The sequence below is a fragment of the Podarcis muralis genome, chromosome 11 (genome assembly GCF_964188315.1).
Source record: "Podarcis muralis chromosome 11, rPodMur119.hap1.1, whole genome shotgun sequence".
NCBI lineage: Eukaryota > Metazoa > Chordata > Lepidosauria > Squamata > Lacertidae > Podarcis > Podarcis muralis.
Genome location: NC_135665.1, coordinates 57,039,773 through 57,066,703, shown reverse-complemented (window position 1 = coordinate 57,066,703; position 26,931 = coordinate 57,039,773). Strand labels below are relative to the sequence as shown.

At 48.5% G+C, this 26,931-nt stretch overlaps 1 protein-coding gene across 1 annotated transcript in view; it reads right to left on the bottom strand.

The window, feature by feature from the left end:
* The window catches only part of ZBTB7C (zinc finger and BTB domain containing 7C), a 248,341-nt gene that overhangs the window by 138,858 nt on the left and 82,552 nt on the right, over positions 1-26,931 (bottom strand). The window contains exon 2 of the mRNA XM_028748782.2: positions 14,361-14,425. The gene's annotated coding sequence lies outside the window, so the exon portion shown is untranslated. The remainder of the gene's footprint in view (positions 1-14,360; positions 14,426-26,931) is intronic.

Sequence of the window (26,931 nt, the reverse complement as noted above, 5' to 3'; positions counted from 1 at the left end):
GCTCTTTCTGCAGAAGGGGAGCTAGGTCCCTTCTGCTCAAAGGACTGCCCCACTCAATTTGCCCCATTGCTATATCTGTAACGGGACGTGGGTGGCGCTGTGGGTTAAACCACAGAGCCTAGGACTTGCCAATCAGAAGGTAGGCGGATCGAATACCCGCGATGGGGTGAGTTCCTGTTGCTTGGTCCCTGCTCCTGCCAACCTAGCAGTTTGAAAGCACATCAAAGTGCAAGTAGATAAATAGGTACCGCTCCGGCAGGAAGGTAAACGGCGTTTCCGTGCACTGCTCTGGTTCGCCAGAAGCGGCTTAGTCATGCTGGCCACATGACCCGGAAGCTATACGCCAGCTCCCTCAGCCAATAAAGCGAGATGAGCGCCGCAACCCCAGAGTTGGCCACGACTGGACCTAACGGTCAGGGGTCCCTTTACCTTTACCTTTACCTTTATATCTGTAACAGGCCAAAATCATCTTCTGAGATCTACTGGCTCTGCTCCAGGGGCCACACAGAACGGCATTCTGGAGATCTCCTAATCAAAGGCTCCTGGGATTCCCTTTTGCTTGACGCGTGCTTTGATCGTGTTATATGCTGATTAATTCCCCCTGGTGTGAGAGATTTTCCTGTTCTGCACCTAGTAAAAATCAGGCCTTTCCCACTGAATCGGATCTCGCCAGATGCACAGAAAACCCAAAGAGAATTTTTGCTGAACCGAGCTGCGATTTAACAGGTTAAGGTTAAAGCCGTGGCTGATGAAAGTGGTACAACATCATTTTAAAGAGGAGCCAGATACACCCCGGTTGTCCTCTGCACATGAAGGAGACCCTCAGGTCTCACATCCTCTCAAGTGCACATCCTCCCAAGGAACTCCATTAGCCAGAGATGGACTCCAACTCCCATCAACCACAGCCAGAATAGACAGCGGTAAGGGATGATGGGAACTGTAGTCCTCAAACATCTGGAGGGCCAAAGCTGGAGGAGGAGAGGAGAGGACAGAGGATGGAGAAATGGAGTAACTGTGCCCCTGAAGGACCACCGACCCCTCTTGCTCTCCAGGCTTCAGCGAAAGCAGCGTGGAGGGAGGGCTTCGCGTTGCTATCGCTGAAGCCAAGGAGCCTGCATTCGCTCCATAGGACGCACACACGTTTCCCCCTAATTTATGGAGGGGGAAAAGTGCGTCCTATAGAGTGAAAAATACGGTAATCCATAATCAGTCCATCGCCCAGTCCTGTTCAACAGGCCAGAGGCGGCCTATGAAACTCCGAGTTCAAGTCCTCAGTTAGCAGATAGGCGCTGTGGGTAAAACCTCAGCGCCTAGGACTTGCCGATCGCATGGTCGGCAGTTCGAATCCCCGTGGCGGGGTGCGCTCCCGTTGCTCGGTCCCAGCGCCTGCCAACCTAGCAGTTCGAAAGCACCCTCGGGTGCAAGTAGATAAATAGGGACCGCTTACTAGCGGGAAGATAAACGGCGTTTCCGTATGCTGCGCTGGCTCGCCAGAGCAGCTTCGTCACGCTGGCCACGTGACCCGGAAGTGTCTGCGGACAGCGCTGGCTCCCGGCCTATAGAGTGAGATGAGCGCACAACCCTAGAGTCTGTCAAGACTGGCCCGTACGGGCAGGGGTACCTTTACCTTTTCTTTGTATTGTACATACTCAATGTCAATTAAAACACAAAAGGGGGGAAGACTGGAGAGGAAGGAGTGTACCCAGGCAACCACTTGTACCTGACTGCACCCTCCACTTGGGAAGCCAGGATGCAGAGGGTTAATGTGGGACCTTCTGCTCTGTGCTGATAAAAAGACTGGGAACTGTTCCCAGGCAAAATCCTTAAAGCCCTGACCTTATCTGCTTTCAAGTTACTCCTCAAGAAAGAAAACCACCCACAGCCCACTCTCTTTCCAAAACACACAGGAAGCGGCAAGCTGATAATTTCTCCACAGGTGGTTTCTGCTACCTCTCTGACCCGGGTTAACCGTTTTCTCCCCCTCCCCTCCCTTAGGCTGAAGAATACATTTTGCTTTAAGTCTGACTCTTCTAGATATATTACAGGTCTTGCTTTTAAAGTGCGACTCGCCCAAGCTGCAGGAGGCAGGTGGCTAGCAATGGGAATGGATGGAAACAGAAACCAGAAATTTCTTCTGAATAAGAGACGCTATTCTTATGTTCTTATTGACTTAATAACTTAAGATAATAAGAAGAGCCTGCTGGATTAGGTCAAAGGTTCATCTAGACAAACTAAGGCTCGGGGGACGAATCCGGCCCAATCGCCTTCTAAACCCGGCCCGCGAACGGTCCAGGAATCAGCATGTTATAATAATAATAATAATAATAATAATAATAATAATAATAATAATAATAATATATTATTTATACCCCGCCCATCTGGCTGAGTTTCCCCAGCCACTCTGGGCGGCTTCCAACAAAACACTAAAATACAATAACCTATTAAACATTAAAAGGTTCCCTAAACAGGGCTGCCTTCAGATGTCTTCTAAAAGTTTACATGAGTAGAATGTGTCCTTTTATTTAAAATGCATATCTGGGTTATTTGTGGGGCATCGGAATTCATACACTTCATTTTTTTCAAAATATAGTCCGGCCCCCCCACACAAGGTCTGAGTGAACCGACTCACTGCTGGAAAAGTTTGCTGACCCCTGATCTAGTCGTAGAATCCTATGATTCTATAGAATCATAGAGTTGGATGGGACCATGAGGGTCCCATCCTGCAATGCAGGAATCTCAGCTAAAGCACCCATGACAGATGACCATCCAACCTCTGCTTCCAAACCTCCAAGGAAGGGGAGTCCACAGTCTTCAGAGGGAGACCGTTCCTCCGTCAAACAGCTCTTACGGTCAGAAAGTTTTTCCTGATGTTTAATAAGAATCTCCTTTCTTGTAACTTGTAACTTCGAGGCCCACCTTCCAGAGCAGGAGAAAACAAGCTTGCTCCATCTTCCATGGGGCAGCCCTTGAGATATTTGAAGATGGCTATCGCGGGTGGTGCTGTGGTCTAAACCACTGAGCCTCTTGGGCTTGCCGATCAGAAGGTTGGTGGTTTGAATCCCCGCGACGGGGTGAGCTCCCGTTGCTCAGTTCCTGTTCCTGCCAACCTAGGAGTTCGAAAGCACGTCCAAGTGCAAGTAGATAAATATGTACCGCTCCGGCGGGAAGGTAAACGGCGTTTCCATGCACTGCTCTGGTTCGCCAGAAGCGGCTTAGTCATGCTGTCCACATGACCCGGAAGCTGTACGCCGGCTCCCTCGGCCAATAAAGCAAGATGAGCGCCGCAACCCCAGAGTTGGCCACGACTGGACCTAATGGTCAGGGGTCCCTTTACTTTTATCCTCTCTCCATTCAGTCTCCTCTTTTCTAGGCTACATATACAGTGGTACCTCGGGTTAAGTTCAAATATATGAACTATTTGAAAAGTAATTGCGAGGAACAGATTACGCTAGTAGGACGGCAAGAGGTTTTGTAAGGTGGATCATTTGAAATATTGCAAGAAAGACTATGAAGAGAATTATTAGTTAAGGACAATTAAATGCAATACAGAAATTATGAACTGCAGAATACAGTGGTACCTCAGGTTAAGTACTTAATTCGTTCTGGAGGTCCGTTCTTAAGCTGAAACTGTTCTTAACCTGAGGTACCACTTTAGCTAATGGGGCCTCCCACTGCTACTGCACCACCGGAGCACAATTTCTGTTCTCATCCTGAAGCAAAGTTCTTAACCCGAGGTACTATTTCTGGGTTAGCGGAGTCTGTAACCTGAAGCGTATGTAACCCGAGGTACCACTGTACCCAGATCCTTCAACTGTTCCTCATAAGGCTTGGTTTCCAGACCCTTGATCATCTTGATGATTTGGGGTCCCCTCCCCTCAGTTAAGCCCCCCACCCCACCCGCTATGACTTTTTAGACTCTCGCAAAGCTCTGGCATTTCCCACTTGTGTGTGGATGCTGTTGTGTTGACTGCAAAGCTAAGAGCGTGCAGAGAGTGAATTTGCTGTGTGTGTGTGTGTGTGTGTGTGTGTGTGTGTGTGTACGTATGCAGCGGCCCATTTCACACAGCGACTCCATCCCGCAAAGTGTCCCTGAGAAATGCAAAACTCGCAGAGCCATAAGTTTAATTGGGAAGTGCAGTGGGAGGATGGAGGGGAGTGATCTTATTTATCTACCAAGAAGTCAAATTCCCAGAGACTCTTCCCAGAAATCTCCTCCTCACCCAGCTCTCCCTAGCACCTTTTTGCAAAAAAAAAAAAGCCCATAGCCTCAGCCCAAGCAAGCCATTAACATTCCCTTCGTCTTGTAAATATTGCCTGAGAGATCCAGCCTCTCTCCTGGCCTCAATTAATTGTGGCCTGGGGGAGAAGGAGATAAGTGAGTGCTAAAACTTTAGCTACAGCTCCACAGATGGTAAAAATAAAGTTTGATGTGACAAGCGAGGGCAGCCTGGGGAATAGGGAGCTGGTTTCGGAGTAGACACTTGCTGTTTTTTAAGAAAAGGATTTTCGTAATAATATCTCGCTCTTAAAAAAATAAAATGAATCTGGTCCCAGTCATTAGCGTGTTCTCTGTTTCACTTAATGATTTTTGTGGTCGGGCACTTTTGCACTTTCGGCTTCCATTGCTGGAGCAACTGTGCTGACATTGTAATTATTTGGTCCTTAGGTGTCCCTGTGACACCCCCACCCGCTTGATATTATTCATGGCGTGTTTTTTCAAGAGGCCATGAAAGGTGTCTCTCCCAGGAAAGGCCTGGGGAAGAAAATTCTGCAGCCGAGCCAAAATAAAATTAAAATCACTGCAAAGTTTGTTGAGTGTTGCTTATTTCCACCATCCCACAACTGGGTGCAAAGTCTGCTTGCATTGTTTGGAGGGGTGAGGTTTGGGTTTTGGTCGTTTGCAAGTGTCACCCAAGAATGGCCATAACCCAGAAAGCTTCCAGAGAGTGCCCTGCAGGCAAAATTTCCTAGATTGGGAGAGATCTTGTCTGAAACCCTGGGGAGCTGCTGCCAGCCGGTGTCAACAACATTGGGCTAAGTCAGGGGTTGGCAAACTAAGGTCCGTGGGCCGGATCAGGCCCAACTGCCTTCAGGATCTGGCCCGCAGCCTGTCTGTGGATCAGCATGGGGATTCTGTTTGTTCGGGCTGCACCATTTTTTTCTGCGCCATTCCATTTCCCACCCTCTCCCTCCCACACACTGCTGTGCCACCTCCTCCCTCCCTCCTCCTGGATTTTCCCTGCCCTGCCTAGAGGAGGAAAGGGGCTGGGCTGAGCTGGCTGAGTGCCATTTTAAGCAGCCCCTCTCCAGAGCCAACCCTTCCTGCTGCCGCTGCCATCCTGGTGCTCCTGTGGGCCAGAGAGCGAAGCGGATGAGCTCACTCTGCCTACCAATGAGAAGCAGCAATGGTGGTGGCAGTGGTAGCAGCCCCAGGGAAGGTAAGCGCAGCGGCTGGGGGGTGGGGAATTAATAATAATAATAATAATAATAATAATAATAATAATAATAATAATAATTGTCAGGTGCTGATGTGGTTGCTCTGGAGCAAACAGGCAAGACTCCAACCTGTCTTTTCCAGGCTTTATTATCTGTACAAACTATTTACAGTGCAGAGTGTCGCAAGTCCATGTCTGCTCAGTCGCTAGCAGAATCTGGGAGTGGCAGATTCTTATACCTTCCCCCAGCATAACAGCCATGTGACCCCCAACCTTCTCCTCCCCTCTCTGCGCCTAAGACTACTGCGCAGAAGGGGCCCTGGCAAAGGTGGACTCGCCTCCCCTCCGCTTTGCTCAGGCTCGGTGTTGAGGCTCTCCCTAGCATCTTCTGATCCTTGCACTCCCTCCCCACTGGAGGTGGGGCTTCCCTCCTCGCCATAGGAAGAACTACTTCACAAGATCTTCGGAGGCTCCCTGTAACACAACTGCCCTTCCTCGCCTCTGAGCTGATGGCAGTTCCCTGACAATAATAATAATAATTTATTATTTATACCCCGCCCATCTGGCTAGGTTTCCCCAGCCACTCTGGGCAGCTTCCAACAAAATATTAAAATTCAGTAGTCCATCAAACATTAAAAGCTTCCCTAAACAGGGCTGCCTTCAGATGTCTTCTAAAAGTCTGATAGTTGTTTTTCTCTTTGACATCTGGTGGGAGGGCGTTCCACAGGGCAGGTGCCACTACCGAGAAGGCCCTCTGCCTGGTTCCCTGTAACTTGGCTTCTCACAGCGAGGGAACCGCCAGAAGGCCTTCGGAGCTGGACCTCAGTGTCCAGGCAGAACGATGGGGGTGGAGACGCTCCTTCAGGTATACTGGACAGAGGCCATTTAGGACTTTAAAGATCAGCACCAACACTTTGAATTGTGCTCGGAAACATACTGGGAAGAGGACTACTTGCCCCCCTCGCCTCTTCTTCCAGCTCCCCCCACACCGTGCTGCTTCTCCAGCCCGCCACAAGGTCTGAGGGACAGTGGAGTGGCCCGCAGCTAAAAAAAAATTGCCGACCCCTGGGCTAGGTGGAACAGTGATCTGACTCGGTATAAATTGCCATTCTATATGTTCCCTGAATATCATGATAAAGCAAGACCCCTACTCTCTGAGGGCTCATCCCCACTTTGTCTCGCCACTTCTCCCCGAGAAAACCTGTGTTGTCATGCTGAATCAGACCAGACAGCAATGGGGTTTTCTGCAGATTGCTGTTTGTTCCAATTCAGCAGTAAAGAACATGTTTTCCAGGGGATAGTTGTGTGGCGGTCGTGAAACCACTCGCACCCGTGCCTAGGCAGCATGGAAGAAGCAGAAAAGCTCTTAGAGACGTTCTTTCTGGACACGGGACAAGAGGGACAAGCCCTTAATCTTTTGATCATAGAGGGGTTTGGGGCAGGTGGACCTCATCACGCTGTGATAATACCAGGAAGGTCAGAGGTACCTTATCCCTCATTTGATCTAGCTCAAAAGCTTCCTTGGTGTCACCAGCAAATACAATTGAGGTGGATCGTGGGTGGGGAAGCTCACACAGTGAGGAGGACCCCAACCCCACAATAGTTAAACTGGAAGGCAGAAGCCACAACAGGGCTGGAGATTCCAGCAGAACCATAACATCCAAAATGGTCAAAGGCCTGGAAACGATGCCTTATGAGGAACGGCTAAGGGAGCTGGGCATGTTTAGCCTGGAGAAGAGGAGGTTAAGGGGTGATATGCTAGCCATGTTCAAATATATAAAAGGATGTCACATAGAGGAGGGAGAAAGACTGTTTTCTGCTGCTCCAGAGAAGCGGACATGGAGCAATGGATCCAAACTACAAGAAAGAAGATTCCACCTAAACATTAGGAAGAACTTCCTGACAGTAAGAGCTGTTTGACAGTGGAATTTGCTGCCAAGGAGTGTGGTGGAGTCTCCTTCTTTGGAGGTCTTTAAGCAGAGGCTTGACAACCATATGTCAGGAGTGCTCTGATGGTGTTTCCTGCTTGGCAGGGGGTTGGACTCGATGGCCCTTGTGGTCTATTCCAACTCTATGATTCTATGATTCTATGATCCAAATGAGCTCTAAGGGGTTGGTTCCGCAAGTGGTGAGAAAATGGCAATTAACCACAGGGGTGGTGCCTACATCCTCTCATCCTGCCTAATTTATCCCCTAGCTTAATTAAGAAGAGGAGACGGCTTGCTTCAGCTTTTTAACGCAAGCCACAACACCGCCAGAAAATAAGCGATCCCACAGGCGTTCTGCAAAAAAGCATTTCTTCCCATTGTAAAAGACCAACAGGTTATTTGTAGAGCAACCAGGCCTGTGTCTAAAGATGCAATGAAACAACTTTTTTTAAAAAATAAAATAATTTTCTTTTTTAAAGCAAAAGCCGCAGCAGCGAGAGATTTCATCTTTCTGGACCCCCTCCGCATAATACAACGCTGCCAAACGGGACCCCCATGCTAATATATTTTCCTTTGCATTGTAAGGTCCCCATTACGAAGTCCTGCGAGCAACGCTTTCAATACCAAGGCACAAGAAAGGGGAGGAAAGGGGGGAAAACCCTCGCTGGCTCCTGGGCTTTCTTTGAAGCGTGCTTTTTTCCAGGATGGACAGCGTTTCATCTTTTCACAAGCGGCTCTTAACCATGGAACAATTCTGACAGGGGGCACGCGGAGGCCAGAAAGTTGGTCTCCAAGCGGCATTTTTGAAACGTTTCGTTAGCTGCGCCTCCGGGTTCCAGGGGAGCGATTCTGCCAGGAGGCGCGTCGAGAACTTCCAAATTAGTTGCCGGGGTCTCGGGATACTGATTATTCATTTCGTCCAAATATTAGCGAGCGCCTTCTGCCCTTTTCAAAGCCTGCACGTAGGATCTTTGATGCATTGTGCGACTTGAAAGCCCAGCACCTGAAGAAGGAAGAAGACTCCCCCACTCTCTTTTTTTTTTAAGCTGGGGGCTGGAGGGGGGGGGAAGCCAACGCTTTCATATCGAATGAATTCCGTTCTCTTCTGCACAATGCATTCAATGGCGTCGAAACCGTGACCTGCCTTGAGTCTGAAAGGGCTGAAATCTCAGACGTGCAAGGATGAAACAGCCGCTCGTATCAATACAGAAGTGTAAATGCTCACGGCTCTCTATTAACAGGAGGACATTATCTACAGCCCCCTCCCTCCCCCCAGCCATGGAAAACCAATGAAATTGGATGCAGAGACGGCTGGCCCAGGAAGGGGTGTCTGCGCTAAGAAGTGACCCCTTCTTCAGCTCAATCTCTTTCTCTCTTTGGGGTGCTTGAGGACGGGAGGGCTGGAGTGGAGCACAGCTGGAAGCCAGGCCAACCTAGATTCATTTCCTTTTGAAAAGACACCCTCTCTCTTTGTTAGCGATGTTGCAAACTACCCATTATCGCGCCCTGCTTCGCATCCGCTCCATGAGAGCCTTGTCAGATGCCTACAACTCAACAGTGGTCCTGCTATTATCCCCAGAAGTTCAGCAGACCTTTCCTTTCAGGAGGAGGTGCGCTATAGAAAAGGGAACTTTTATGAACGCATCCCTCAGATGGAATCCAGAAGACTTAGGGTAGGAGCGGGAGCTTCTACGTGTAGGAAAATCAGGCACAGCTTCCCCAAGAACCATGAGCCATATGGACTTCCTTATACTGAATCAGACCATTGGTCCATTTAGCACAGTACTGTCTACAGCAAGGTTTCCCAAACTTAAGTCTCCAGCTGTTTTTGGACTACAACTCCCTTCTTCCCTAGCTAGCAGGACCGATGGTCAGGGATGATGGGAATTGTAGTCCAAGAACAGCCCGAGACCCAAGTTTAGAAAACCCTAGATCAGTGTTTCTCAACCTGTGGGTCCCCAGATGTTGTTGGACTACAATTCCCATCGTTCCTAGACAGCATGACCAATGGTCAGGGATGATGGGAGTTGTAGTCCAACCGCATCTGGGGACGCACAGGTTGAGAACCGCTGCCCTAGATAGACACTGACTGGCAGACAGGTCTGGATTAAGACCTTCAGAGGCCCCAAACACTTAAAAGATTTTGGTGCCCCCATATATATCTAATTCAAAATAGAAACAATAATAAACTGTAAAATAAAATTTCATTTTTTCAAAATGAAATGAAACCTACAGTAAGATGGAAAGCAATGTTTATCTTTTCACTTCCACTTTATTTATATTTGAAAAATCTTTTTTCTCATTGCAAAGTCTTTGATCAGATCCTCAAGACTAATCTTACGTAACACATCTGCTTCAATACTTGGTAGAGATGGGGCACACAGCCTGCCTTGTTGCACTGTTGTCCTATTGGGATTCTTAATACACTTCAGCTGAGAAAATGAACACTCAGCTGAGCAGTTTGAAGCCATTAATGTTAAAAATCTGGCAATGGAAAATGTCTTCAGTGCCCCCTTCCCTTTATCCCTAGGTAAAGGTAAAGGGACCCCTGACCATTAGGTCTAGTTGCGGACAAGTCTGGGGTTGTAGCGCTCATCTCAATTTACTGGCCGAGGGAGCCGTACAGCTTCTGGGTCATGTGGCCAGCATGACTAAACTGCTTCTGGTGAACCAGAACAGTGCATGGAAACACTGTTTACCTTCCTGCCGGAGCGGTACCTATTTATCTACTTGCACTTTGACGAGCTTTTGAACTGCTAGGTTGGCAGGAGCTGGGACCGAGCAACAGGAGCTCACCCCGTTGCGGGGATTCAAACCACCGACCTTCTGATCAGCAAGCCCTAGGCTCAGTGGTTTAACCCACAGCGCCACCCGCGTCCCTCTTTATGCCCTAAGCACATGCTTGTTTTGTTTAATGGTTAATCCAACCCTCTTGGCAGAGCTTCAGGCAATGGACCTCCTAACCCTACCTGGAGATGCCAAGAATTGAAGATGGGACCTTCTGTGCAAAGCAAACACTCTAACCCTGAATTACACCCCTTTCCTGTTGAAAGTAAGACCTAAGAACAGTGGCAGAGCATATGTCCGCGTTGCCCAGGGCAAGTGCGTTCCCAAGAGGGGGCATGGTGTGGAGGGTGCCCCCCCAGGTGCGGAATAGCAAGCCACCCATGGCGGACATTCGGCGCACCAAAACTGAGTTACAATTCCCAGAGTTGCCTGGGAAGATGGGTTGACCGTTAAATGCCTCTGGGAATTGTAGCTCTGTAAGGGGAACGGGAGTCTGCTAACAACTCTCAGCACCCTTCACAAACTGCAGCTCTTGGGTTCTTGAGGGGAAGCCATGACCGGCACCATTAGGGCTTTAGATGTGCGGTGTGGTTCGACTCACAGAACTGCAGTGTTGGAAGGGGCGCCTGTGGGATGTGAAACACAAGAGCAGTCAAGTAGAACATTCCTAGAGTGAACATGTTTACACATGGGGAGGAATGAGCTGGGACAGACTTCCTCTGCATGTGACTAGAGGTGGGTGTGGCCTCACCTGTGCAGGTATTGACAAAAGCACAGGGTAACCATCTCTCTCTCTTTGACTACATGTATCGAAGAAGCAACATCTGCTTAGCCAAAGATGCTCTCTTGGCCTCCAGCCAAGAGAGGACAGAAGGACTGTCTCCTTATGAGATAGTTTCCAGGTGTATGTTACTTTTCTAAGCTAAGTCTGCCTTCTGGGATCTGATTGTGAACAGAACTCTTTTTATACTTTTATAGAAGACTGTGTCGTGTCTTATCTTTTATGAGGGAATAAGGGGAAAATACCAGAACAGTTATTACAGAGGCTTTCGCGAGCCTGAGCAAACGCATCCGCTGTGAGTTTAAAAGGGGGAATGTTACTCTGCTAAATTGTGAACTTGTTTACACAAGTTGGAAAGGCTATAATCAAACAATATGTCCTCTCCTGCATCCCTGAACATCCACAGCGCCGAGGGTCATCCAGTCTAACCCCCTTCAATGCAGGGCTCCATTAGACTTGCTTAAAGCACCGTGCAGCGAGGCTTCCATTCAGAGAACCAGCAATCTGAGAATAAGCCACCCGAATGCGCCCTCTTCCCAGGATGCTGAACTCTCCTGTTGGCAGGTTTGGGACACTGGCATTTTGCAGAACCCCGTAATGACAAGACTGCCTGTGGCTGAGTTGCTGACAGCACTTGGAAGTATGTTTCTCAGCAAGCAATTTATGCTACAACCCTGCCGTGCTTGGCTGCCATTAGGCAGTCAGTCCCCAGGTTTGAAAGAGGTTCATTCCAGTCCCTCGAGTGGGTCGCCTTGTTATTGGGGTCCCACCTTGCATCACCTTTTGACTCTAAACGCAACAGACTCTAAATACAGCAGGGTAAAGATACCCGAAATAATGAGCTATAGCGCGATCTCTGCACTCACGCTATGCATATAGTTGCAAGTCTCTCTCTCTCTGTTTAAGGTAGATGTCTTAGAAGCCCTTATTAAAAAGGCAATCGGGGCATTTATGTATTTTGTTCTGTATTTTAAGGGAGGCCCGCGTGTTGCAAAACTGGCTTGCTGGCAGCAAGCTGACAGGTCATTACTTTGCATCCTCCAAATTCTATGTGCCGATAAGAAAACAGCACCAATTTGATGTTTTATCAGTTTCCCGGATGGAAGGGGGAATTATGCAGGCCTAGATAACGATTCTAACCACTTTGCCATAGATTAGAGTTTCGCTTTTGGGTGGAGGGATCGTTATAACCACAGTATGTGTGTATGCATCCACCGTAGCAAACTTTCTTCCCTTGCTCACAACCAACACTAAAAAGCAGGCAAAGAATGTTATTTTGAAAGAGGAAGAGCAAAAGGCTAAAGTATGGGGGGCAAAAATTAGGGGTACTGCAGGACACTGAGCAAAATCAAGCTATAACACTCATTTTTCCAGCTTACAGTCTAAAGGTACATGAGTAGGGTTGCCATATTTCAAAAAGTGAAAGATGCAAAAGTTGAGGGTTTTTTTGGTTTTTTGGCAAAATTGTTGAGTGAAATTTCAAAAAAAAAAAGAGAGAGAACTTTTGAGCTATTTTTAATGAAATTTGCCAAAACCTACACTACCGACATGGGCTGCCATACATCCGGATTTTCCTGGACATATCAGCAATTTCCGCTTGGACGCTGTTTAGGAGGGCTAAATACCAGCTATGTCCGTATGGCAACCCAATACATGAGGCTACCACCTTGCTGAAGCTAAGCAGGTCTGGGCCTGGTCAGTAACTGGATGGGTGACCGTGCTGGGAACACATATATACCGCCTTGGACTCCATGGCGGAAAATGGGTGGGATATAAATTGTTGTTGTTACTGGCATCCGTCTGTCTTGAAGGGCAATGGAGTGTGCCTCAGGGGGTGAACTCAAACTGCAACATCAAAGTGACTTCTCTGGGGTGCAAGTCTGGGCAGTGTGTAGGGACGTCCTGGGCTGGCCAGACACCCCTTATGGGGTATCCAAGAGCCCATATAGAGTCCTTATGTAGGTTCCCTATTGGTAGGAGAAAATAACAGAGGCCAACCAGAGAATATTGAGAAGCAAAGCAGCTAGTAAGCCTGATCTTTATTGATCTGTTGCAACAGGGTGCTCCCCCCACACACAGGAGGGAGGAGGAACCCAGAACAATGGCGCACAAGGCCTTATATAGACATTTTACATTCCCTGCCCTGGAGCTCAAGACCATCCCTCCATACATCATACCTACATCACAGAAAGGGCGATTTACAGCAGAAATCTGAGTGGTTTGTTTACCTCCTGTCTGCCAGGTTACCTGTTTAATGGTCACTTGATTGGATTGCCTGGGAAGTCTGGCCAGTCTTTTGTAATGATAAATACTTAGTTCCTGAGCCAGGTCACAGCCTCACTCCCTATTCATATCTTAAATGTGCCCTTAAGATAGGATTTGTGGAGGAAAAGACAATGGGGAGGCTTTTCCATTTTCCTTTGACCTTGCAGAGAAAACATTTGCTCAGTTTGGGAATCAAAATGGTTTCAGGTGGGTCTTCCTGTGCTGATCTATGCACGTGCTAGGTTGGTACACTTATGAACATTTAACAGATATCTAAGACCTCAAAATTCCTATCACAGCCCCCCTCTCGTCTCGCTGATGTGGTCCAAAGGAAAGCAGAGCAAGATGCTTGGCACCATCTTGGCTGGAAGAGGTGCTAGAAAGAAGTGCTGAGCCGAGGAGGCGCCAAACTGAGAAAATCCATAATTAAAGAAGTTCTATTTGGGAGGGGGGCGAATGTTGGCCCCGCTCAGGGTGCCATATTACCAAAGTCCAGCCTGATGCCTTGTTTTTGTCGCAACTCCGTTCGACCAAGCTGCTCCTCCGACGGTGATTAATGACCTAAGCCTTTGATGAGGCTTCAGGCACATTCCCCCATTCTGCAGAGTAACCGGACAGCAGAAGGAGTCAAAATATGAGCTACATTGCTACGTTTTATTTCTAACTACGCAGGACAGAAAAAGAATATACATCTGCTCTCTGTGAAAGACAGAAAACCAACTGGAACAAAGAAACAGGAAACCAGTAACATCAACATCCATCTCCCATTTCCCGTGAGACTTCCAACAGTCTGGAATGTAAACAGAGTCTTGTGACTCCAAGCACTGCACAGTGGCATAACAGAAACCTAACAGTTTCCCCTATTTCTGCTTAATTTGCTTCTTCCCATAACATACTAGAAAGGGAACGCAAGTTGTATTGTTTGTGTACAGGTGACTGGCTTTATTGTCAATGTTTCTTTTAAAAAGCAACAAAAATAAAATATTCTTTGCAGCTCTTTCCTTCTTGAGCATGTCTGCTCAGAGGTAAATCCCACTTACTTTAACTTTCTTTGGAAATAAGCGTGTGCCCTTAAGTCAATAGCCTTGACTCTTATTTCTCAGAAGCAGCCAACGTTAACTAGCTCATTGATGGGAGTAAAAGAGGAATTTGCTATATACTCACTGTTTGTCTCGCCTCTGTGTCAAACTTCAGAGAGGCATTTCCACCCGTGATACTCTGATCGCTTCCTAAAGGAAGAAAGTTCAAAAAGAAGAATATTGCAGGTAATGATCATGTCCTTGTTCACACAGGTTAAGTGGTAGACGCCCTTATTTCAAACTAGCAGAGGTTTCTGAGCACCATAGCCTTGAGAAGGGGACAGCCTCCCCCAACCTGGTGCCCCCTCCAAATGTTTGGACTACAATTTCCATCGGTCCAAAATCTCTGGAAGGGGCCAAATTGAGGAAGGCTGCTGTAGAATATGGTAGCACCTGTTCCCCTCCCCCAATGACAAGTTGACACTTGGCAGGGAAATTGTACAGGGGGGGGGGGTAACCTTCCTCTACCACAGTCCCAATCTAGATAGGCAGCCCCCACCCCCAGCTAATTTTTATAAACAGGGGAAATGGCTATTGTAGGTGCATTTTGGAATCACAAGCTAAGAGTCACAGCTTTTCCCAGCTTGGGCCATATTGATCATTGGGACAAGACGGTTTGATCCTGGCCCAACTGCACTGGCTGGCAATTAGCTTCTGGGCCCAGTTCAAAGTTCTGGTTTTGACCTATAAAGCCTTAAACGGCTCAGGACCACAATGCCTCAAGGACCGCCTCTCCCCATCAAAACCAACCCAGACTCTGTGTTCATCATTTGAGGCCCTCCTTCATGTGCCTCTTCCACATGAGGTCTGGAGTATGGCAACATGGGGACGGGGCCTTTTCTGCAGTGGCTCCTCACTTGTGAAATGCTCTCCCCAGGGAGGTTCGCCTGGTGCCTTCATTACATATCTTTAGACACCAGGCAAAAACATTCCTCTTCAACCAGGCCTTTGGCTGATTAATATTATACAGTGGTACCTCGGGTTAAGAACTTAATTCGTTCTGGAGGTCTGTTCTTAACCTGAAGCTGTTCTTAACCTGAGGTACCACTTTAGCTAATGGGGCCTCCTGCTGCTGCCGCCGCGCGATTTCTGTTCTCATCCTGAAGCAAAGTTCTTAACCCGAGGTACTATTTCTGGGTTAGCGGAGTCTGTAACCTGAAGCGTCTGTAACCTGAAGTGTCTGTAACCCGAGGTACCACTGTACAGCCTTTTAAATGTATTTGTGGGAAGGGGGCGCTATTGTTTTGTTGTTTCTGTCTTAGCTATTTATTTGTGCTTTTGTCTTGTATTTTTATCTTATGAACTGCCCTTTTGATAAAGGGAAGCATAAAGGTAAAGGTAAAGGGACCACTGACCGTTAGGTCCAGTCGTGGCCGACTCTGGGATTGCGGCACTCATCTCACTTTATTGGCCGAGGGAGCCGGCGTACAGCTTCCGGGTCATGTGGCCAGCATGACTAAGCCGCTTCTGGCGAACCAAAGCAGTGCACGGAAACACCGTTTACCTTCCCACCGGAGCGGTACCTATTTATCTACTTGCACTTTGACGTGCTTTCGAACTGCTAGGTTGGCAGGAGCTGGGACCGAGCAATGGGAGCTCACCCCATCACGGAGATTCGAACCGCCGACCTTCTGATCGGCAAGTCCTAGGCTCTGTGGTTTAACCCACAGCGCCACCCGTGTCCCACTATGCTTTACTGCCTTCGCTGTGTTAGATTGTACAGGCTTCTCAGAGCAAGGCACCTGTCTTTGGGTTGTGATTCTGGTTGCAGCTGGCAGAGCTTATGGTCCAAAACAACTGAAGGCCCTCAGGTTGGGGAATGCTGCACAATCGCAGTGAATACTGTTGGGAAATGTCAATCATTCCCCACTTTGGCTCCTTTTACTAAGAAGCTGGTTCTCTCGTTAGAGTTGACTCAAGCAGAAATAACAGGAAAGAAACAGAAAAAAGCATAATCCTTTATATTTGCAGGTGTCCACGCACACTTGAAATTTCATTCCTGGCAGATAGGCAATGAGCATGGACCCTTCAAGCCTCGACGGTTGCAAAGGGATTCATCCTGCATGGCTAGAAAGGGTGAACAGCCACTATCCATTCCTCTGTGGTCTGAACACCCCTTTCTGCGTTGGAACGGACAGGATGTAATTGGCAGCCTTTTTCAAATATCCATTTGAACATATGGACTGCCTGTGTTAATGGACTGCCTGTGTTAAGCCAGGACCGACAGAATGTTTTCATGGTGAGTACCAGATGCAGATATTTATCTCCCTTTTCTCTGCTGTGGCTGCAAAAATAATTGTTTTTTAACGCGTGCCCCCACTGCTTTGCAGTTGCTGTATTTCCAAAACCATCTCCCCCCCATGACAGGTGCACCCCTTTAGGAAGAAGTGCTGTTAAAAAAAACCACCACTAATAAGGAAATCGAGATGCAGCCGACAATCCCAGGAGGCAAACTGTGCCGGGCAAGGCACGCGACAGTTTGCAGACCGCTCGTCAATATCCTTTAATTCAGAGCGCAGGCACAGGCTTGCACTAAGGTCAGCAACAAGCGCCATCCGCCGCCCCGCTCTCCCTTCCCCAAAGCTGCTAACGATTCCTTCTGCTGCGGAGACCCTTAACAGCATCCGACCTCCTGCCCTTTAGCCTGTCGCTTCTCCTTCGTTGCCGCGCCAGCCGAGATCATTAGGCTGATGTGCAACGGCTGCGCTCAAAGCTAATGGTTTGGTCCCTGGCCACAAAGCTGATAAACACCAGCAAGCCATCAACAAGAAGGGAAAGGGGAATGCTTCGCGCAGCCAGCTCAAAAAGCGGTCTTACAGGAAGTCCTGATTCCCTACAAGGGGTGAGAAAGCTCAGGTCTCTCTATTTGGCCAGGGAGATTCTCCCCACACTATCCGCCAGCCATCCCCAAACCAATCCTCTCTCTCTCTCTCCAGGACATGACCTTCACCAGCTTTCCTTTGCACCCTCTTTTGGTGTGTCGGCCTGGCTGGAATGTGTCCTCAAATGCTGATATTGTGGACTGGTTGGACGCAGAGGAATGGTGGGAGTAATAATAATAATAATAATAATAATAATTTATTGTTTATACCCCGCCCATCTGGCTGGGTTTCCCCAGCCACTGTGGCCGGCTTCCAACAAAACACTAAAATACAATAACCTATTAAACATTAGAAGCTTCCCTAAACAGGGCTGCCTTCAGATGTCTTCTAAAAGTCTGGTAGTTGTTGTTCTCTTTGACATCTGGTGGGAGGGTGTTCCACAGGGCAGGTGCCACCACTGAGAAGGCCCTCTGCCTGGTTCCCTGTAACTTGGCTTCTCGTAGCAAGGAACCAGTTAGGGAACCACCAAGGGAAGAAGGCTCAGAGCCCAGGAAGTGGTGGTGAGACGACAGTGAGTAGTCAGAGGGAAAAGGCTGGAGGAAGAGGTGAGGGAAGCTGAAGGAATAACAGGGCTTCATTTTCATTTTTTATTTGTATGCCGCCTTTCCACAGTTAAAAAAACAATGCTCAAGGCGTCTTACAGCATGACAAGATTTACATAACTACAAAAGTCATAAACGATAAATAAACCATATCCAAAAATGTTAAGTTGTGGGTGAACATATCATACGACACAGCGATTCTTCAAACAACTCTTGTTTATTCACAGGCCAGGACAGAACTGAACTGAAGGGTTCAGTCAGCCTGCTTATATAGAGCTCCAGTACAACGTAACTGTAGCAACTTTCTAAAACTATCCAATCACTGAACGTCACTTTCGATCCCTTATTTGCATAACTATCTACAGTATCCCCCTGCTGGCCCAGGGTGAGAACTTCCGTACATAACAAAAAAAATACACAACCACATGGGAAGCAATTTCCACATAAATCAAAATCTAAAACTAAGAATACAGCATTAATATCACAGTTCATTCATGAGCTGGGGGAGTTTGCGGCGGAGAGAAGTCCAGAATCAGAGGCAGAAATGCCATTTTGACAACACAGAAATCGCCATCTGCATGAGTTAACCTCCATCCCATTCCCATTCTGAAGCAGAGCCAGCCGCACAAATGCAGATCTGAATCACCATCATGCGCCGCGTGTGCAAAAAGTATTATTGCGCAAAGAAAGCTTTCATCATTCATTAATAAGCCACAGATTTGCTGATAACGTTTACACCCTTGCAGCAAGTTCAAGACACTTACCTGCAACCTCACACCTGGGCTGTGTGTGGAAGAACCACTGCTATTCACGACATGCCAAGCCTCAACATTACCTGCAGGCTCATGGCTATGGGATCCCAGGAGCCTCGCCCACTTGCCCTGAAATCTCCATTTTAGCTGCTCTCCAACCAGCTGGTTGATAAAGAGCTGCAGAGCTTATTATGGGGAAGGGCTGTAGCTTAGTGGAAGACCACTTGCTTTGCATGCACAAGGTCCCGAGTTAAATCTCTGGCATCTCCAGATAGGGCTGAAAAGGACCCCGGCTGAAATCCCGGGGAGAAACTGTGCAGACAATACCAAAGCAGATGAGCCAATCGTCTGATTCAGCGCCTTCCTATGTTCCGATATTGATTATTGAGGGGAAGTGTGTGGAACAGGTCTTGGTGTTTCGATTTCTGGGAATGGAGTTGAGAGATGACCTAACCTGGGGAGAAAACAGCAAAGACCTGGTGAAGAGAGCACAGCAGAGGTTATATTTTCTGAGAATCCTCCGGAAAAACAATCTCTCAAAGGACCTGTTGATGGCATTTTACCATTGTACTGTGGAGAGTGTATTAACTTATGGTCTGTGTGTGTGGTTTGAGAGCTGCACAGTCAGGGAATAAACAATGCACTCTTGGGCGCACTCTTCCCACCTTGGATCAAATCTATGCTTCCAGGTGCCATAAGAAGGCTGCAGAGATAGCGCAGGATAGTGCGCACCCCGGAAATGTTCTCTTTCAGCTTCTGCCTTCTGGAAGAAGGTACAGGGTTATAAAGACTAGGACTAGCCGCCTGAGAAACAGTTTCTATCCAAATGCGATTTTGGTTTTAAACGCAGTGTAAGGTAGTCTTTAGGGACGCGGGTGGCGCTGTGGGTTAAACCACTGAGCTTAGCGCTTGCTGATCAGAAGGTCGGTGGGTTGAATCCCCGCGACGGGGTGAGCTCCCGTTGCTCAATCCCTGCTCCTGCCAACCTAGCAGTTCGAAAGCATGTCATAGTGCAAGTAGATAAATAGGTACCACTCCAGCAGGAAGGTAAACGGTGTTTCCATGCACTGCTCTGGTTCACCAGAAGCGGCTTAGTCATGCTGGCCACATGACCCGGAAGCTGTACGCCAGCTCCCTCGGCCAATAAAGCGAGATGAGCGCCGCAACCCCAGCGTCGGTCACAACTGGACCTAATGGTCAGGAGTCCCTTTACCTTTACCTTTAAGGTAGTCTTTATGTGAGTATATTGTATTCAATTATGGGGTATCAGAGTTTTTAGGGGGTTAACCAGGCTGGGATAGCTGGGATAGCAGGCTTGTGGGTTTTTGAATGTCTGATGTAGATTTTTTCAATTTTGTTGTTCTGTTTGGGACAATGGCAATAAAGATTATAGTACTGTATCGTATTAAAAATTGAGATTTGGAGGCTGCTGGACTAGCAATACAATCTTGAGAAAACAAGAGGAGGAGGAGATGTTTGATGCTCCTCCTGCCTGACTGTCCTATTTCACTCAGATTACAGGGCTTCTCTATGTGCCTGTGAACATCATCTGTTGGAGATGGGAACACTGGATGTAAGAAGCTGTCTTACACCAGGTCAGACTATTCGTCAATCTGACTAGGAAGGAAGGTAGCTCAGTGGTCCAGCCTGGGAGAGACTCCCTGTCTGAAACCCTGGAGATCAGCTGCCAGTCAAGGTAGACATTGCAGAACTAGATGGACCAAAGGTCTAACTTGGCATCTTCCTACTCCTTCTGTCAGGGACTGTTAGGACGCTGACAATTGTGCACGGGGGAAAGAGGGGCTGGAGTCTGACTTAGGAGAGGGGGCCAGTGATTTGTGGGGAATTGTACCAGCCAGGACGCAGGGGAAACTTCAGAGCTGGAGGGTGTGGGGCACAGGATGAGCCAGAAGAAGAGAAGGAAGAGGCAGGCAGATCAGGCAAGTGATTCCCCACCCTCTCCTGCACCAATGTCTCCCAGAACCAGGATGCCAGGTGTGTGTGCAGGAGCCAGGTCCTGTGACCAATAGGACTCTGCAGGACTGGGGCCTTCCTAAGTTTGTTCTGAAGAGGCAAGGCACGGCCACACAGGTGAGGCTGATTGGTAACTCACAGCACCTGGTGGCAAGAACCGGGAAGGGATATAAGGTCAGCATTTCCCTTTGGCTCTTTGCCACAGCAACATGTTCCCTGCCTTGCTGCGTTTGACTTCGTCACTCCTTGCTTCTTGATCCTCGGACCCCTGACTTCATCACTCCTCGCTTCTTGATCCTTGGACCCCTGACTTCATGGCTCCTTGCTTCTTGATCCTCGGACCCCTGACTCCGTGGCTCCTTGCTTCTTGATCCTTGGACCCCTGACTTTGTGACTCCTGGCTCTCTGACCCTCAGACTCTTGGCTTTCTGACTCCTGGCTTCTGGACTCCCGTTCCTGCTCCCACCCTCTTGCCCCTGGTCCCGACGTCCCCAGCTGGGACTTTGATTGCCCATGAACCAGACTGTGACACAGGAGGGGACTGAAAAGGGATGAGCAAAGGAAGTTTCCATGCAGGTGTAGTCTCTGCTTGCGAGTGTGCAGCCCATAAACTGGTGGAGGGGAAGTGGTCCCCTGTTGCTGCAACTGCTCCATAGAGCACAGACCTGGGAGCAGCTGCCTAGATGCTAGACAGGTGTGTGGGGGTATCTAGAGCTGCAGAAGCGACTGTGTTATCTTTGATAGTAAAGAGTTAACTCTCTGCTGGGTGCATTCCTTTGGCTGGGAAGCGCCCTTGGCACCTACTGGCTGTCTAGGGCAGGGCCGACAATGCAACACCCACAAATACATATGTGACTACAGGGTCCCCTCCCACTGCTGAAGTTAGCTCTGAAAGAAGATTTCTATTGTAGTCAGTGAGTGAGTGAGTGAGTGAGTGAGTGAGTGAGTGAGTGAGTGGTGTCCGTGACAGTTTCTCCAGCTTGCAAATGTGCCCTCCTGCCCAGAAAAAGCCCGCTAGTGATCTAGAGCAGTGGTCAGCAAACTTTTTCAGCAGGGGGCCGGTCCACTGTCCCTCAGACCTTGTGGGGGGCCGGACTATGTTTTGAAGAAGAAAAAATGAATGAATTCCTATGCCCCACAAATAACCCAGAGATGCATTTTAGATAAAAGGACACATTCTACTCATGTAAAAACACACTGATTCCCGGACCGTCCATGGGCTGGATTTAGAAGGTGATTGGGCCGGATCCAGCCCCCAGGCCTTAGTTTGCCTACCCATTATCTAGAATCTGTGTCTTTTCAACAGCCTACTACTCCATTTGTTTAATTTGAGATGCAGGAGACTGAACACAGGAGACATTCTGCATGCAAAGTCAGTGTTCCACCGCTGAGCACCTGAGACCCGTGGCATCTGGGTAGCCCCTCTTAAACAGAGGATGCTGGACTAGATGGATGATGGGCCTGATCCAGCAGGGCTCTTCGGAGTCTCATTCCCAAGCAGCTTGACTGAGAATAATCTCCCCCACCCTCCTCCATCCCAGGCTGAAGAAGTTGGTCATCCTTCTTCTGAAGGACACTGTCGTTTTTACTCATACTATCAACAGGATGGACTCTGAGAAACCCCAAGAACATCAATCAACCCTTTCCAGCTGGGAGGAGCAGATTGGAGAAAGGGGGGGGGGACACACACACCTCAGGATCCTACGTAGCTGTCTAATTCAAATTGCTCTACGGCCGGTCTAATTTCTCCCCATCGACTTGAGGAACAAAAACTTATATTCACCACAAGACTATCGCTGTGTTTCTCCCCCACCCACCCTCCAGATCCAGATGCAGGTTTTCTTCCTTTTTCTTTTAAGTCTCTACATTCATTATTTGAAAACTGACTGATCTTCTTTTTGGAGAGCTGCGCACTTGTTTGTATAATAAAATGACGGGGCAGATATACAGATTTTCCACCAATTCATTCCCCCTCCTTTCGAAAAGAAATCTATTCATTTGAACAAACGACAGATAAAACCTTTTGTGCTCGGTTTTGTTCCGTCAGATAGCCGTCTCCTCCTTCTTTTCCTGCCTCCACCCTTCTCTCCTTCTATTTCTGTGTGCTGATAACGAATTTTCGCCGAACGAGCCCTAATCCAGACGAGTGACTGCTTTATCAGTAGCTATAACTTTGCGTTTTTAATTTCTCCCGGTAACTGGGAATTGCTTGCCGCTATCTACATCTCAAAATACCTCAAATGTGGGGTGTGGATTCCCCACAGCCACCAGCTTCACTTTTCCTATCGCTGCCGAATTCTGGTTGGGCCATTATTTGATAGCACACATTAAGTGTGCTCCTTCTAACTACCTTTATATATGGTTGTGCCTTTTGAAAGAAAGTTGTCCTAACAGCTGGTTTTGCTCAAAGACTGGGAAGGGATGAGAGATGATGAAGAAGAGGAGGAGGAGGAGGAGGAGGAGGAGGAGGAGGAGGAGTTTGGATTTGAAATCCTGCTTTATCACTACCCAAAGGAGTCTCAAAGCAGCTAACAATCTCCTTTCCCTTCCTCCCCCACAACAAACACTCTGTGGGGTGAGTGGGGCTAAGAGACTTCAGAGAAGTATGACTAGCCCAAGGTCACCCAGCAGCTGCATGTGGAGGAACGGAGACGCGAACCTGGTTCACCAGATTACAAGTCCACCGCTCTTAACCACTACACCACACTGGTGACAACAAATAATCATTAACTATAACACTGCCGGCCATCAAAACCCAGCTGCATCTGTTACAATCTCTTGATTTGTATTTCCTGAACTGGTAATCGGGGGCCAATGAACCTGGTGATAGCAAGCAGCAGTCCAACTGCACCAGGACTTGTGGAACTGGAACCATGACCCCCATGAGTATCTTCCCTTGAGCTTGAGGAACCATGCATCTCTCGCACAACAACCACCTAGGGAGTGAACCAGATGGGAGAACATGGAGAATGTCCATCTCTTGCCAAGCATCTCTCACACAACAACTACCTGGGGAGTGAACAAGATGGGAGAACATAGAGAATATCCATCTTCAGGCCAGCAGACTCCCTATAAGAGACTGTGCCCACAGAGGAAGCCTTGGTTCGCCTTGGAGAAAGTGGCTCACAAGGAGCTCTCCTTGGTCCTACAAGAACCAACCTCCCTCGCTCCACAAGACCAGAGCGAGGCAGTCCAGGTTTAACTACAAGTTCAGACACCATGGCAAGCTGTGCTTAAGCAAAAAAAAAAGATGCAAGAGCTTCTGAATTCCAACTCACAGTAGGGCTGGGTGATATATCATCCAAAACTGGTTTCAAGTCCATATCACGATATGGGTTTCATAATTTTTGACCTGGCACCATATTGCGATTCATGATGTATGAGTGTGTACTCTGCAAAAACCACAACGTAGGGGAAAACCGGGAAGCCAGCCTGTGTCTCTATATGGCTCCATCCTTCCTTAAGACATCATGATACATCAGTATATCGCAATGTATAGCTGATGACTAGTGTTGTTGGAAACTAGTCATCGCCCAGCCCTACCTCACAGCTGAACTGAAGAGAGAAGGAATGTCTTTTTACTTCTCTGAGTTACTGAGGTTATCAGGAAGATAAGAATCTGCCTTATGCCACATCAGACCATCGGTCCATCTAGCCCAGTACTGGCAGCACTGATTGGCAGCAGCTCTCCAGCGTTTCAGACAGAGATCTGTCCCACCCTGACTTGGAGATGCTGCAGAATGAACCCTGGGATCACCTGGAAGCAAACCAGATGCTCTGCGACTGAGCCGCTGCCCTTCCCCAAAGCTCGCTTCTTCCTGTAATCCTGAACTATGGTTTATCATTTGTCTGAACTAGCCCACCAACTCCTCCAGGAGGTGCCTGCTAGGAAATGTGCATCATCTAATAGCTGAGGCTCAAGGGCAGCTTTGAATAAAAGGACACTGTGGCTTTATTGCGGTGCCGAAACAACTTTCTGACGCTCACCCTGCTCCACCCAGTTTTACAAGCACCCTTGGAGCAAAGAGCTGGATCAAAACGCCCTGAGCATGTCCAATCCAAAACAGAACCATTTCTCTCCCAGTGTGAGCGCTGGAGGGGAAAGAGCGAGGAGGGGGACATACCACCCTATTCTGCAGTTTTTTAGACCTTCTCCATCCAGCAGCCTACAACCCCTGGAGCACTTTTGCAGCTGTTCCTTTTTAAAAAAAAAATACCTGCAGGTTTTATTTCCATACGGCAAAGGGTGGTTGTATAAACTAATACAGTGGTACCTCGGGTTACATACGCTTCAGGTTACATACGCTTCAGGTTACAGACTCCGCTAACCCAGAAATAGTGCTTCAGGTTAAGAACTTTGCTTACAGAAATCATGCTCCGGCGGCGCAGTGCAGTGGCAGCAGGAGGCCCCATTAGCTAAAGTGGTCTTCAGGTTAAGAACAGTTTCAGGTTAAGAACGGACCTCCAGAACGAATTAAGTTCTTAACCCGAGGTACCACTGTATAAACATACGTGCAGCTGCGCTAAAAAACCCAACCAACAGGCCCCCTGAGACACGAAAGAGGGCCAATGCAGGTTGCAGATCCAGCATTTGAACTGCTAGTAGCTGGTCCAGTTTTTGAGTCAGATTCACAAGAAAGGTGAGTGGTGAAAAATTCACTGACTCCTGCCATGTCTGTCTCTCTTCGCTCTTCTTCCATGCCATGTCTTAGAAGAAGAAGAGTTTGGAATTGATATCCCGCTTTATCACTACCCAAAGGAGTCTCAAAGTGGCTAACAATCTCCTTTCCCTTCCTCCCCCACAACAAACACTCTGTGAGGTGAGTGGGGCTGAGAGACTTCAGAGAAGTGTGACTGGCCCAAGGTCACCCAGCAGCTGCATGTGGAGGAGCGGGGAAGCGAACCCGGTTCACCAGATTACGAGTCCACCGCTCTTAACCACTACACCACACTGGCTCTAAGGTACCAGTTGCCTCTGTACCAGTTGTTGTCAGGTTGTAACAATGGCATGGGAGGAACCAAAGATTAACATGCCCAGCAATAATTTTGTTCTCTGGGTCTGTTGGAGCAAGCAGCACCTCGGAAAAATCACAGCGCACCTGCTTTTACTGCCAATACCTCCAGAACGAATTAAGTTCTTAACCCGAGGTACCACTGTACGCTTGAAGGACAACTGAAGCACATTTTCCAGGGCAAGAATTCTGGGCACCATAATTTGTTGAGGGTTGCTGGGAATCATAACTGTGCAAGGGCTAAACCAGAATTATTGTGGGGGTGGAGTGCACTGAATGTGCTTTAAAGGCATAGTGCGTACACAGCCAAAGGCTGGCTATAATCTAACCTCCAGAAAAGCTTTGTGGGAGCAAACCAGGACAAGAGCTCAATAAACAGCTTGTCTGGTGGGGCCCCTAGATGCACGAGCCAAACTGGCTTCACCACGACCGTCTGTTCTGGGAAATGTCTTTAGCTGGTCAGAAGATGTTTGCAGCCGGAAGCTGCCAAACAGCCTCCTCTCTCTGCACAGCCCATCTCGCCCTCCGCCCTGCTTGGCACTTGGCAGGCAGGGAAGGGCACCGCAAGCAGCTCTCCAGCCAACACCCGCCCTGAGAACAGGGCCTCGCCCAGGCCCCGAGCCCTTCCCCATGAAAGGGCGAATTCCTGGATGGGCCCCAGCTGTCAGCTCCCACCCTCAGTGGCTGACAGATTTGCATGAGTCCTAAAGGGTGGGGCAGGTGCTTTTCCTCCTCAGCAGGGTGATCCAGCTTTAACCCTCGTCCGTCCAGGGTCAGCAAAGACTCTCCTGCCCTTGCGGTGGAGGCAGCAAACCCGTGTCAAAGGGCCGTGCTCGGATCTGGATAGCACACCTTTGTAAAACGGGAGGAGGAGGAGGAGACCGAGACGCAAGTCCAGCATCGGAAATGGCAGCATGGCACATTCTGCCATGCAGACTGAGATCCCCTTGGCTTCAAACCCAGATGCTGTCATTCTCCAACAGAGGAAATATCAACGGGAGGCTGCAGTGTGAAATGGAAATTTGATTCTATTCACTCTGGCTTGAATCATGACGGTGATTTCCTGTCCTGTGACAGCAATCAGCTTCTGCCTTCTATGCTCGGCAGTCTGTGGTCTAGGTTGGATTAACACAGGTCCTGAAAGTCCTACATTGGCTCCCAGTACGTTTCCCAGCACAATTCAAAGAGTTGGTGCTGACCTTTAAAGCCCTAAATTGCCTAAATGTACCTGAAGGAGCATCTCCACCCCCATCATTCTGCCCGGACACTGAGGTCCAGCACCAAGGGCCTTCTGGCAGTTCCCTCACTGAGAGGATACAGGGAACCAAGCAGAGGGTCCTTTTGGTACTGGCACCCACCCACCCTGTGGAACGCCTTCCCATCAGATATCAAGGAAATAAACAACTATCTGACTTTTTGAGGACATCTGAAGGCAGCCCTGTTTAGGGAAGTTTTTAATGTTTGATGTTTTATCGTGTTTTTAATACTCTGTTG